The following is a 10,336-nucleotide window of genomic DNA, read 5'->3' as shown; positions in this document are numbered from 1 at the left end:
AGTTCAGCCTTCACTCGGCAAGTGCGCTCTGGGCGGTTGTGGGTGCTGGGCATGGCTGCAGGTGTGCTGGCCTCCAGCGATGGACGCACCTGACAGGTCAGCTCTCGCTGCAGCTGACATTATCTGGGCCGCCGAGAGTACTGGGAAAGCTAGCAAACATGATCACATCAGACAGCAACAGGTGTTATGAGACGGAGTGATATGAAAGAGCACGGTGGGGGTAGGGTAGGGTGGCAAGGAGAGATGAGCTGCCCTTTATTTTTCCATTCATTCCTTCACTCATTCTTCAATGAATATTTCCTAAGCATCAACTATATTTAATAAGCATTCAGTAGCAAGCACAGGGCTAGCTCGATATCTAAGATGTAATATTAATAAGATTGACATATTGAGGTGCCTACATTCATGGAGCTCAATTTTGAGTGGAGGAAACTGAGAAAAGGCTATTTGAGAGCTGTGCACGGTGATAAGTGGCTCCAGGGAGACAATAGAAGGGTGTGACAAAGTGAGTGGCTGGCATGAGGGTGGGGGCTGTTTCTGATGTCGTCCTCAGAGTAGACTTCTTGGAAGAGAGCTAACAAATGAAGAGCCCAGGGAAGATGACTCCAGGCAGAGAGAAAAGCAAATGTTAAGGTCCTGAGGTGGGAAAGAAATTGTCGTGTTCCAGATGCAGAAAGGAGGCTGAGTGGAGGGAATAAGTGGAGTTGGTTAAAAAAGGTGGATGGAAGCCAGGCTCATGCAGCATCTTTTGGCCAAGGGAAGGCATTCAATGGTGTTATGCAAGAGATAGCTTAGTGATCGATGTTGGAAAAGACCCCTCTGGCTTCTGTCTGCAGGGCGAGACTGAAGGCAGGACCTTCAGTCAGGAGGCTACTCCTGGCATCCAAGCAAGTGATGGTGGCAGAATGGTGGAGGTGGAGGTCGAGAGAGGGCAGATCGGAGATCTATTTTGGAGGTAGGACAGGACGCGGCGATGGGTTGTGTGGTGGCTTTGTAATGAGTCAGGTGGGTCAGGCTGGATTTCATTTCTTGGAATTCCCTTCCTTGGATGTTCCTGATTAGGATGTGTCCCCGATGTTTTTGCCTGAAATTACAGGGTGGAAGGGAGACAGAAGCCATTATTGTCTTCTTATGTGCGGATGTTCAGGACAGGTGATTTTGTGGCTCCCACAAGTTGTCGCCTATCTGTGAGCTCCTTCCCTGGCTCCTCCTACACCTGAACGGGTGTGTTTAGCTCTGTGAGGAAGAGCGCGAGCTTCCCCTGCAGGACCGCCGGTCATCAAGGTTCGAGGCACTGAGCACACTGCAGGTTTCTAGTCCCTTCTTCTGGGTTTCAGCCCATTTTTGTGTGTCCCAGCTTGTCTTTGCTTTCCCTCACTTCACGCCCATCCACCCTTTCTGAAGACCCACCCTGCTGTCCTTAAGCTCCAGCATCAGACATGAGGACTGTTTATAGAAATTGTCCAACCAGCTCCCACTTAGTATAAAATCAATTCCCTGTAACAAATCCTTGACCATATGTATCTTTGGTGGCTTCACTTCTCTGATTGAGCCCTGTCTGACATAGGGCGAATGGTGGGGCTTGTACACTTTGTGACCTGAAGTACTTGGTAGATGGAAATATCATTACTGAGCCTGGAAACTTGGGAAGAGAAGGAAGAGGTCATGTAGGGAAATCGAGAGTTGGATAGACTAAATTTTAGAAGCTAGTGAAGTAGCATCTGAATGCCATTAGAGTCTAATCTGTACTGCCAGAATATATAGATCAGGACCAGGGAGAAGTTTTTGAGTTGTTTTCATAAGAAAGAGCTTCCCCAAAGTCTGGGATGTCTACAGATGGAACAGGTTGTCTCCAGGGTGGGTTGAACAGCTGACGTGTCGGCCGGACGTCCAGGCAATGGGCAGAGGTACAAAGCTACATACTTGTTTTCAAGTAATCATCTAAAATCTTTTCTTCACTAAAACTTTAAATAGTGGCAAAGGATGTTTTAAAAGTTAATACTTTAATTTTTTTTAAGTTTATTTATCTATTTTGAGACAGAGACAGAGAGAGGGAGAGAGAGAGTAGGGGGATTAGAGAAAGAGGGAGAGAGAGAATCCCAAGGAAGCTCCCCATTCAGCATGGGTTTAAAAGACTTGGTATGAAAAAAGGAATATAAAACATCTCATTCCTAGGGGCGCCTGGGTGGCTCAGTCGGTTAAGCGGCCGACTTCAGCTTGGGTCATGATCTCGTGGTCCGTGAGTTCGAGCCCCGCGTCTGGCTCTGTGCTGACAGCTCAGAGCCTGGAGCATGTTTCAGATTCTGTGTCTCCCTCTCTCTGACCCTCCCCTGTTCATGCTCTGTCTCTCCCTGTCTCAAAAATAAATAAATAAATAAATAAAACGTTAAAAAAATTAAAAAAAAACCCCATCTCATTCCTATTTGATTTCATGTTGAAATGATCATATATTGCATATACTGGGTTAAGTAAAATATATGATTAAAATTAATTTTACCTGTTCCTTTTGTTTTCTTAATGTGACTACTAAAAAATGTAGAACTATGTATATAACTCATGTTGTATTTCTAGGGGACAGCGCTGGGATAGATATTTGTACCTAGGCCTTTTCCATAGATCCTACTGATCAGGAACTAGATCTTAAGTGCTGTTATTAGGGAGGGGACAGGCAGGGACCTGGGTATGAGAGGATGGAGAATTTTTGTTTCATGGATTGGGGAACACCAGGTTAGTCGATTTATGGTCCAACCCCCAAGATTCCTGATTCTGCGCTTGGGTGGAAGTTTTTCTTCCTCTTGGGTACTGCCCACAGACATTCTCCAACAGGGCATCCTGCATACAGTGGAATGACACCACACCTAGAGGTCCACCCCGGCCAGAAACTGCACAGAGATCCCACAGATATAGTAATAGATATAAGCAGTAATTGCTTAAGGCCAGCTCTGTCAAGGTTCATAGTTACTTTTACAAATACTCTGGGATTTTTGCCCCAAATGGTTGGCATCAGGTAAAAGATCCTGACCTGAAAAACTTATAGTTTTATTTAACATATTATGAGTTTCCTTATCTACACCGTGTCATTTACTGTACAATGTATTTGTTATGCGGTGCCATAAATAAGAATCTTTTCAAACAATGGGGCGCCTGGGTGGCTCAGTTGATTAAGTGTCCAACTTCAGCTCGGGTCACGATCTCACGGGTCGTGGGTTTGTGCTCCACATCGGGCTCTATGATGACAGCTCAGAGCCTGGGCTCTCCTTTGTATTCTGTGTCTCCCTCTCTCTCTGCCCCTCCTGTGCTCATGCTCTGTCTCTCCCTGTCTCTCAAAAAATAAAATAAAACATTAAAAAAAATTTTTAAAAAAGGTTCTTTCCAACTGAAAGTCATGTCTTATTAGTGGGTTATAAAATCTATCCAGAGGGGATTGTAATCAGCATTTAAAAGGAGACAGAGGTAAAAGAAAAGAAAAGAAATAGCATAGGATGGGATTAGATGGAAAAAAACAGAGTCATGAGGAGATCCATATCTGTGTACTGTTTGAATGTTATGTATAAATTATCTCTGTGAATCCTCACCCAAATTCTTTGAAAGCCACTGTCTTCGACCACCTGTTGACCTCATGGAAAACATTTGTGCAAACTTTTTTTTTTTAATTTTTAAAAGTTTATTTATTTCGAGAGAGAGAGCCAGCAGGGGAGGGGCAGAGACAGAGGGAGAGAGAGAATCCCAAGCAAGCTCCATGCTGTCAGCACAGACCCTGACATGGGTCTTGAACTCACGAACCGTGAGCTGAAGTCAAGAGCTGGGCACTTAAATGACTGAGCCCCTTAGGGGCCCCCATTTATGCCCACTTTATACAGAGTGGGCCAGTGGTCACCAAAGTGGAGAGGACAAGACCGTGTGTTGAAATACTAGGATAAAAGAGTAGTTGTCCTTTCATGTATCAGGAAGTCATTCCTTTTTACTGTCGAGAAGCGGTTCATTTATGGACATACCACAATTTGTTTATCCAGTCACCTGTTGATAGGCCTTTGTGCTGTTTCCAGCTCTTTACACTGCAAATAAAGTGGCTGTGAATATTCACATGCTGTGGCCGTGCACTGAAGAAAAAGTTCTCGGACACTAGACTGAGCAGACATGCAGGGCCGCCTCCAGGAGACAGCAGCAGCAGCAACAGTAGGCTGCATGTAGCTTTTATTTTCTATTTTATCAGATATAAGTATTAGAGAGTATCAAAGTATGGAAAGAGAAGACAAATGATCTTAGTGAAAGCGTGCAGGGAGCACGTGCAGCTCCGAGGAGTGTCAGGAAGTTACAGCGGGTTTTGGATCTAATGCCCTCTGTGGGATCATAGGGCTCTGTATCTCAACGCTATCGCGTTCGACAGCCTTGAGCCCAGAACATCGCTGACGTTTCAGCTACTGCCCCATTCACCCTCCAGGGCTCACAATATATTCTCTAGCAATAACTCCACGTCTCCCCGCTTTTGTCTTTTGGTTGTAGGAACAGGGGTTGCAGAGGAAGGGGCGAGCATCTGGGTATCGACACAGAACACCTTAGGTGATTTGGAGCAGACAGACATCATCATTTTGAAGACTGCAATGGGAAACAAAATCATGACTAATACTATAATAGTAGTAAACCAAGAATGAAGATTGAACGCAGAGAACCAGTTTTTGGGGTTGATCCAATGAGAAAAGTCATTGACAACATCAATCACTGCTTGTTGGTTTTCCCGTTGAAGCTCTCGTAATTGTTTTTGTAACCTAGTTTTTAGGTTATCAATGGAGACATTTAGGGGTGAATCGAGTACCCGATTAAGATATCGATGTATTTGATCCCAGGACTTGTATCAAGTGGGGGCTGGGGATAGCATAAGTCTCTAAGGAATTTGAAAGCAAGGTTTTCAGGATCTTGAGGGGCTAGGTAATGTTAAGATAACGTTACTTTTAGTCTCTAAAAAAACAAAAACATTAAGGAAGTAAGGCAGCCATGAGTTCTTTGAGCAAGGTCACACTCTGCATGTATCAGTGGGCTGCGAGCTATAAGGAGATTTGATTTGTGTTACGTTTCTCTTGCCTTTGTTTCCCTCATCATTTCTGCCCCCTGAACAACCTTGACCCTTAAATCTTTAAGGCTGTCAAAGGCGGAAGGTCTCATCCTCTTTAGCTTCTTCCTGCTGAATAGCGGGTGTAGAAATGTCCCTACCTATGGGCCAATGTTGGCCAGTTGAGAATTTAACAGGAGTTAGGAAAGGTTCAGGCAGCTGTATCTAGACTTGATAATATATGAGTGTTCTCTTGAGCCAAAAGGATCATCTGTTGGCTTGAAGTTGTGCCAGTGAAGGAGTCTTGGCATCAGGTGGAGAGACATGGGAAAAAACAGCAAAACCTGATTAAAATAACAAAAAGAAAAAGCTCAAACAAGAGTCCTTTGACAGTTGCAAAAATTTTTCTTTAGTCTAGGAGTTTAAACAATTATTAAAGGAAAGAGAGGGATCATTTAAAGGACCGATTTATATACTCGTCAGTTAAAACCTTAGACGTATTCTTGTGGTAATCTGGAATGTGTACATAGTGTTCTGTTTTTATGAGAGTACAAGTTCTGTGTTGTGTAGCACTTAAAACATCTAATGCCATTTTATTTTGTAGGGCTGTTTAATGCATTTGAGTTATTTTAGTGTTTAATAATAGAATGTTATTTTGAGAATCATTTAAGGCCTTCATTGTGTAATAGGTGGTGTTAACCATCATATAGACTGTCTTGTTTAGTAAACAATCAAGTAATTAATAAGAGACACTTTAATAGAAACAAGAACAATAGGGGTTAATGGTTAGAGCAAAATTATAAACCCAGTGTCTGCCAGCGAGAAGAGTTTTAGATGTCAGTATTGAAGCATCCTCAGATGGCATGTGAGTAGGCAGAGGTAATAAGATGGTTTTGTTTTTTGGTTTTTGGTTCTTGGGGTTTTTTTTGGGGGGGGGTCTTGTGATTCAAATGTCTGTGGTGATCTGTTTGAATGGCCCATAGAGCAATGGGCACAAAGATTGTCTATCTGTGAGTTTTGGGATATTTTTCTGAAGTTTACCTCAAGCTGTCTAGTTTAGGCAAACAACAAACATTTAAAGACAATCAGAACTAGAATGTAACATCCATAAATGTGCATTATTGAGATATAGTTTTTCTCTCTAAAAACCCTCATTTCCAGAGACAGCCAAATCAAGACTAATATGTTTGTAGGACAAGTCCAGTTTTTAACAAACTCAGCCTCATTGTTTACATAAGCTTAGCAAGAACAGTGATTGGTCATATAGATCTTTTAATGTTTGCTTTGCTGGAACTTTTTATAAGGAATCTCTAGATTGAACTTTTAGTAGTCTCTCCAGGCCAGGAGCCAAGCCAAATACTTGCCATCAGACATGCCTGCAATACCTGTAGATTTGGGTGAATTTCTCTTCATGAGGTTACCAAGATATCCTGAGGTTTCTGCACCTGCCAGGAAGTGCCATTCTTTATCACCTTGTAAGGCTGCTGGGAACTCAGTAAGCAAGGTATTGGGCCAACATTTCCAAGGGGCTTTATGGCTCCATGCTTCATAAAGTCAACCCTAGTCCATCTGAACCACATATAAAAAAGTTTTCCCAAAGATTTCCCTTCATGAAACGTCTACAACTTTCCTTTGCATTTAGATTTTGTCCCAAGCCATTTATCTCCAAATAGCCAGTCTCATTTAGGACAAAATTACTTTGTTTTATCTTCAACAAAAATGTGTTCCCATTTCTTATATCTTTTTTACATATCTCCTTCTTTTCTACATGCAGAGTCGCTTTCCTTATTTCCGTCAGTCTTAATTACATTTGGCAGAATTTTAACTCTTAGAAACCTTAGTCTCCAGTGAAAAGTAGGTAGTAACCAATAGTGAACTGTCTGCTGCATTAGAATTTTTTAGATGCCAAATTTCTGAATCAATTAAGCACAAAGCATGTTTTTTAGCAGATGCAAATATCCTTAGTCTTTCTGCAATAAGTTAAAAATACAAACCTATGTTTAATGATCAGTGTTTCAGCATTCCATCCAATTTGGAAAAGGCCTAAATGTCCAATGAATTTAATCTAGTGTATCATCCAAACAAAACCGTAAAGTTTCAGGTTACCAAAAACCTTGAAAGCTATCTCAACAATTACCCATGAAAACTTTTGAGACAGAATTAACCATCATTTTAAGTCATCTTTTTGTTAACAAATTGCAACAGAGATAACACGAGCTTATTTGACCTTCAGTAAACATAGGTGGAAAAAGGTCTACATTTAATGTTGATAATTCTAAAGACAGGTCTGTCTTACTTAAACCAACAAACTTAAATTACTTTAAATACAATACCAAATATGTTGCATTTGTGTCCATTTAAAAATCAAGAAATTTGTTCACCATTGTCAATTTTTACCTGGGACATTGGTGGGGAGATCTGAAGTGGGCGGTGTAGGTGCAAGGGGGTGTTCTTTGTTCCTGGACAGTGGGGGGAAGAAAGAGGAGGAACCCACGGTGCCAGAGACACCCAGATGGCAGAGGAGTGAGTTATGCAGGTGGCACCTGAGATGATGTAGAAACAGGTGGAGGGGGAGGGGAAGGCAGAAGAGCTGAGGTGTTGCCAAGAAGCCTGGAGGCAGATAAAAGGCCAGAGGACAGAGAAAGAGCTCAAGCCTGTCAGCTTGGACAGATGAGCAGGAGCAGAATTTCAGACGTGAAAGAGAAAGTAAAAGAAACAAGAAGACAAGGGATTCTGCACGCCTGATTGGAACAGAAGAGATTAGGGATGCTCTTATCATCTCATCGCAGGCATTGAGTGCCATAGTTCCCACCTGGATGAGTGGACGTCCTTTCCCTTCCTCGGACTTGAGAGACGAGGTACGTGGCCAGGAACCAGTCAGACTCTTCTGGTCCCTATTAGAGGGCCACTTGTGGCCGCGCACTGAAGACAAAGTTCTCAGACACTAGACTGAGCGGGCATGCAGGGCTGCCCCTGTGAGACAGCAGCAGCAGCAGCAGCATTAGATTGTATGTAGCTTTTATTTTATATTTTATCAGATATAAGTATTAGAGGGTGTCAAAGTCTTGGAAGAGAACACAAAGGATCTTAGTGAAAGCATGCAGGGGGCATGTGCAACTCCCAGGAGTGTCAGGAAGTTACAGAGGGTTTTGGATCTAACTGTCCTCTGTGGGATCGTAGGGCTCCGTATCTCATAACACTGTCGCGTATTGTGTTCAACAGCCTTGAGACCAGAATATTGTTGACGTTTCAGCTATGACCCCATTCACCCTCCAGGGCTCATGATACAGGGCTCTAGAAATAACTCCACGATATGCCAGTTTGTGTATGGCAGAGTTCTGCGTCCTCTTATATGGTGTTCCCTTAGGTGCGGCCACAAGAGGAGACACAGGAGAAGCTCAGGAAAACAAAGTGTATTATACTCACAAGTCCTACAGACAACAGGCATGCCATGCAGGGCTACGTGGGGGAAGTACCGGGTTTGTTCAGGAGGCAGAAGAGCCAGGGGAGGACCCAGGCCATGGAATGGCAAGGCAGGGCAGGGCAGGGCAAACAGCTTAGGACTGCCTAGTTTGAATACTTTTGGTAGGCTATAAGCTATAGGGGTATTCCTTGGTTACCTGGTCTCTAGCCCTGGGATGATTATGGCAGGGGAATATTGCCTGCTATGGTTCTAGGTTGGTTACTTTGGATATTAAAGGCATGCACTGGGCTGGGCACGTTGCTATCTCTAAGAATTAGTGCTAGTGAAAGTGTGGGAAGGGGTAGTCTCCCCAGCCAGAAGGTTTTTTAAGATGTCAAAACTTCACCATATATGGAAAATGGAAAGTATAAGCAATTCAGGAAGTATGCGTTCTTTTCTCACGGATAAATACCTAGGAATGGCAAACTTGGGGTTATATGGCAGGTGTATGTTTGTTTACATTCCCAAGAAACTGCCAAACTATGGCAAGGTCTCACTGGCAGCATCCAAGAGGTCCAGCTCTTTCGCACCCTCACCAACAATTGGTGTGGTCCATCTTTCAAATTTCAGCCATGCTCTAAAATTAACAACACAGGAAACAACAGACGTTGGCGAGGATATGGAGAAAGGTGGGAATGCACCTGATGGGATGCACCTTCCACTGATGGTAGGAATGCAACCTGGTGCAGCCGCTCTGGAGAACAGTATGGAGGTTCCTCAAAAAGTTAAAAATAGAACTACTTTATGATCCAGCAATTGCACTACTAGGTACTTAGCCAAAGGATACAAAAATACAGATTTGAAGGGACACATGCACCCTGATGTTTATAGCAGCACTATCAACAATAGCCAAACTCTGGAAAGAACCCAAATGTCCATTGACTGATGAAGGGAGAAAGAATATATATACATATATATATATATAATATATATATAATTTATATATATATATAAATTATATATAATTTATATATAGTTTATATATAATTCCTCAGGCATCAGAAAGAATGAAATCTTGCCATTTGCAACAATGTGGATGGAACTGGAGGGTATTATGCTAAGTGAAATAAGTCAGAGAAAGACAAATAACTCATATGTTTCACTCATACATGGAATTTAGTTAACAAAACAGATGAACATATGGGAAGGAAAAAAAAAAAACAGAGAGAGAGGGAAGCAAAGCACAAGAGACTCTTAACTATAGAGAACAAACTGAAGGTTGGTCGAGGGAGGTGGGTGGGGGGATGGGCTAAATGATTGATGGGCATTAAGGAAGGAGCTTGTTATGATGAACACTGGGTGTTATATGTTAGTGATGAACCACTAAAGTCTACTCCTGAAACCAATATTACACTGTATGTTAACTAACTAGGTTTAAATAAAAATTAGAAACAATAAATTAATTAAAAAAATTTTAACCATGCTAATAGGTTTGCAAATAAATTATAGTTTTAATTTGACTTCTGTAATGACTAATGATGTCTGTATATATTATATATTCTGTACGTAAGTTCTTTATCAGATATATGCTCCACAAATATTTTCTCCCAGTCTGTGGAGTCTCCTTTTTTAAAAATAAAATTTTAATTTTAGAATAGACTTAGATTTACAACAAAGTTGCAAAAAGTAGTTGAAAAAACTCCCATATATTTTGAGTCCAGGTTCCTATTGTTAATAACTTCTGTTTATGATGCATTTGTCACAACGAATGAACCAATATTGATAAGTTATGATTAAAGTCTGTATTATATGCAGATTTCATTAATTTTTACCTAATTTCCTTTTCTTTTCCAAGATACCATCCAGAATAAAATATTATAGTTAGT

At 41.8% G+C, this 10,336-nt stretch overlaps 1 long non-coding RNA gene across 1 annotated transcript; it reads left to right on the top strand.

Annotated features, from left to right (window-relative positions):
- The first annotated feature begins 575 nt into the window (after positions 1–575).
- LOC125911048 (uncharacterized) lies at positions 576–4,585 on the top strand. Its single transcript, XR_007454238.1, has 3 exons — positions 576–641; positions 837–955; positions 4,504–4,585. It is a non-coding gene; the product is annotated as an uncharacterized LOC125911048 (long non-coding RNA).
- The last annotated feature ends 5,751 nt before the right edge of the window (positions 4,586–10,336 follow it).

The sequence above is a fragment of the Panthera uncia genome (assembly GCF_023721935.1).
Source record: "Panthera uncia isolate 11264 chromosome C1 unlocalized genomic scaffold, Puncia_PCG_1.0 HiC_scaffold_3, whole genome shotgun sequence".
NCBI lineage: Eukaryota > Metazoa > Chordata > Mammalia > Carnivora > Felidae > Panthera > Panthera uncia.
The sequence above is the reverse complement of the archived record's forward strand: the minus strand, read 5'-3'. Positions and strand labels throughout refer to the sequence as shown.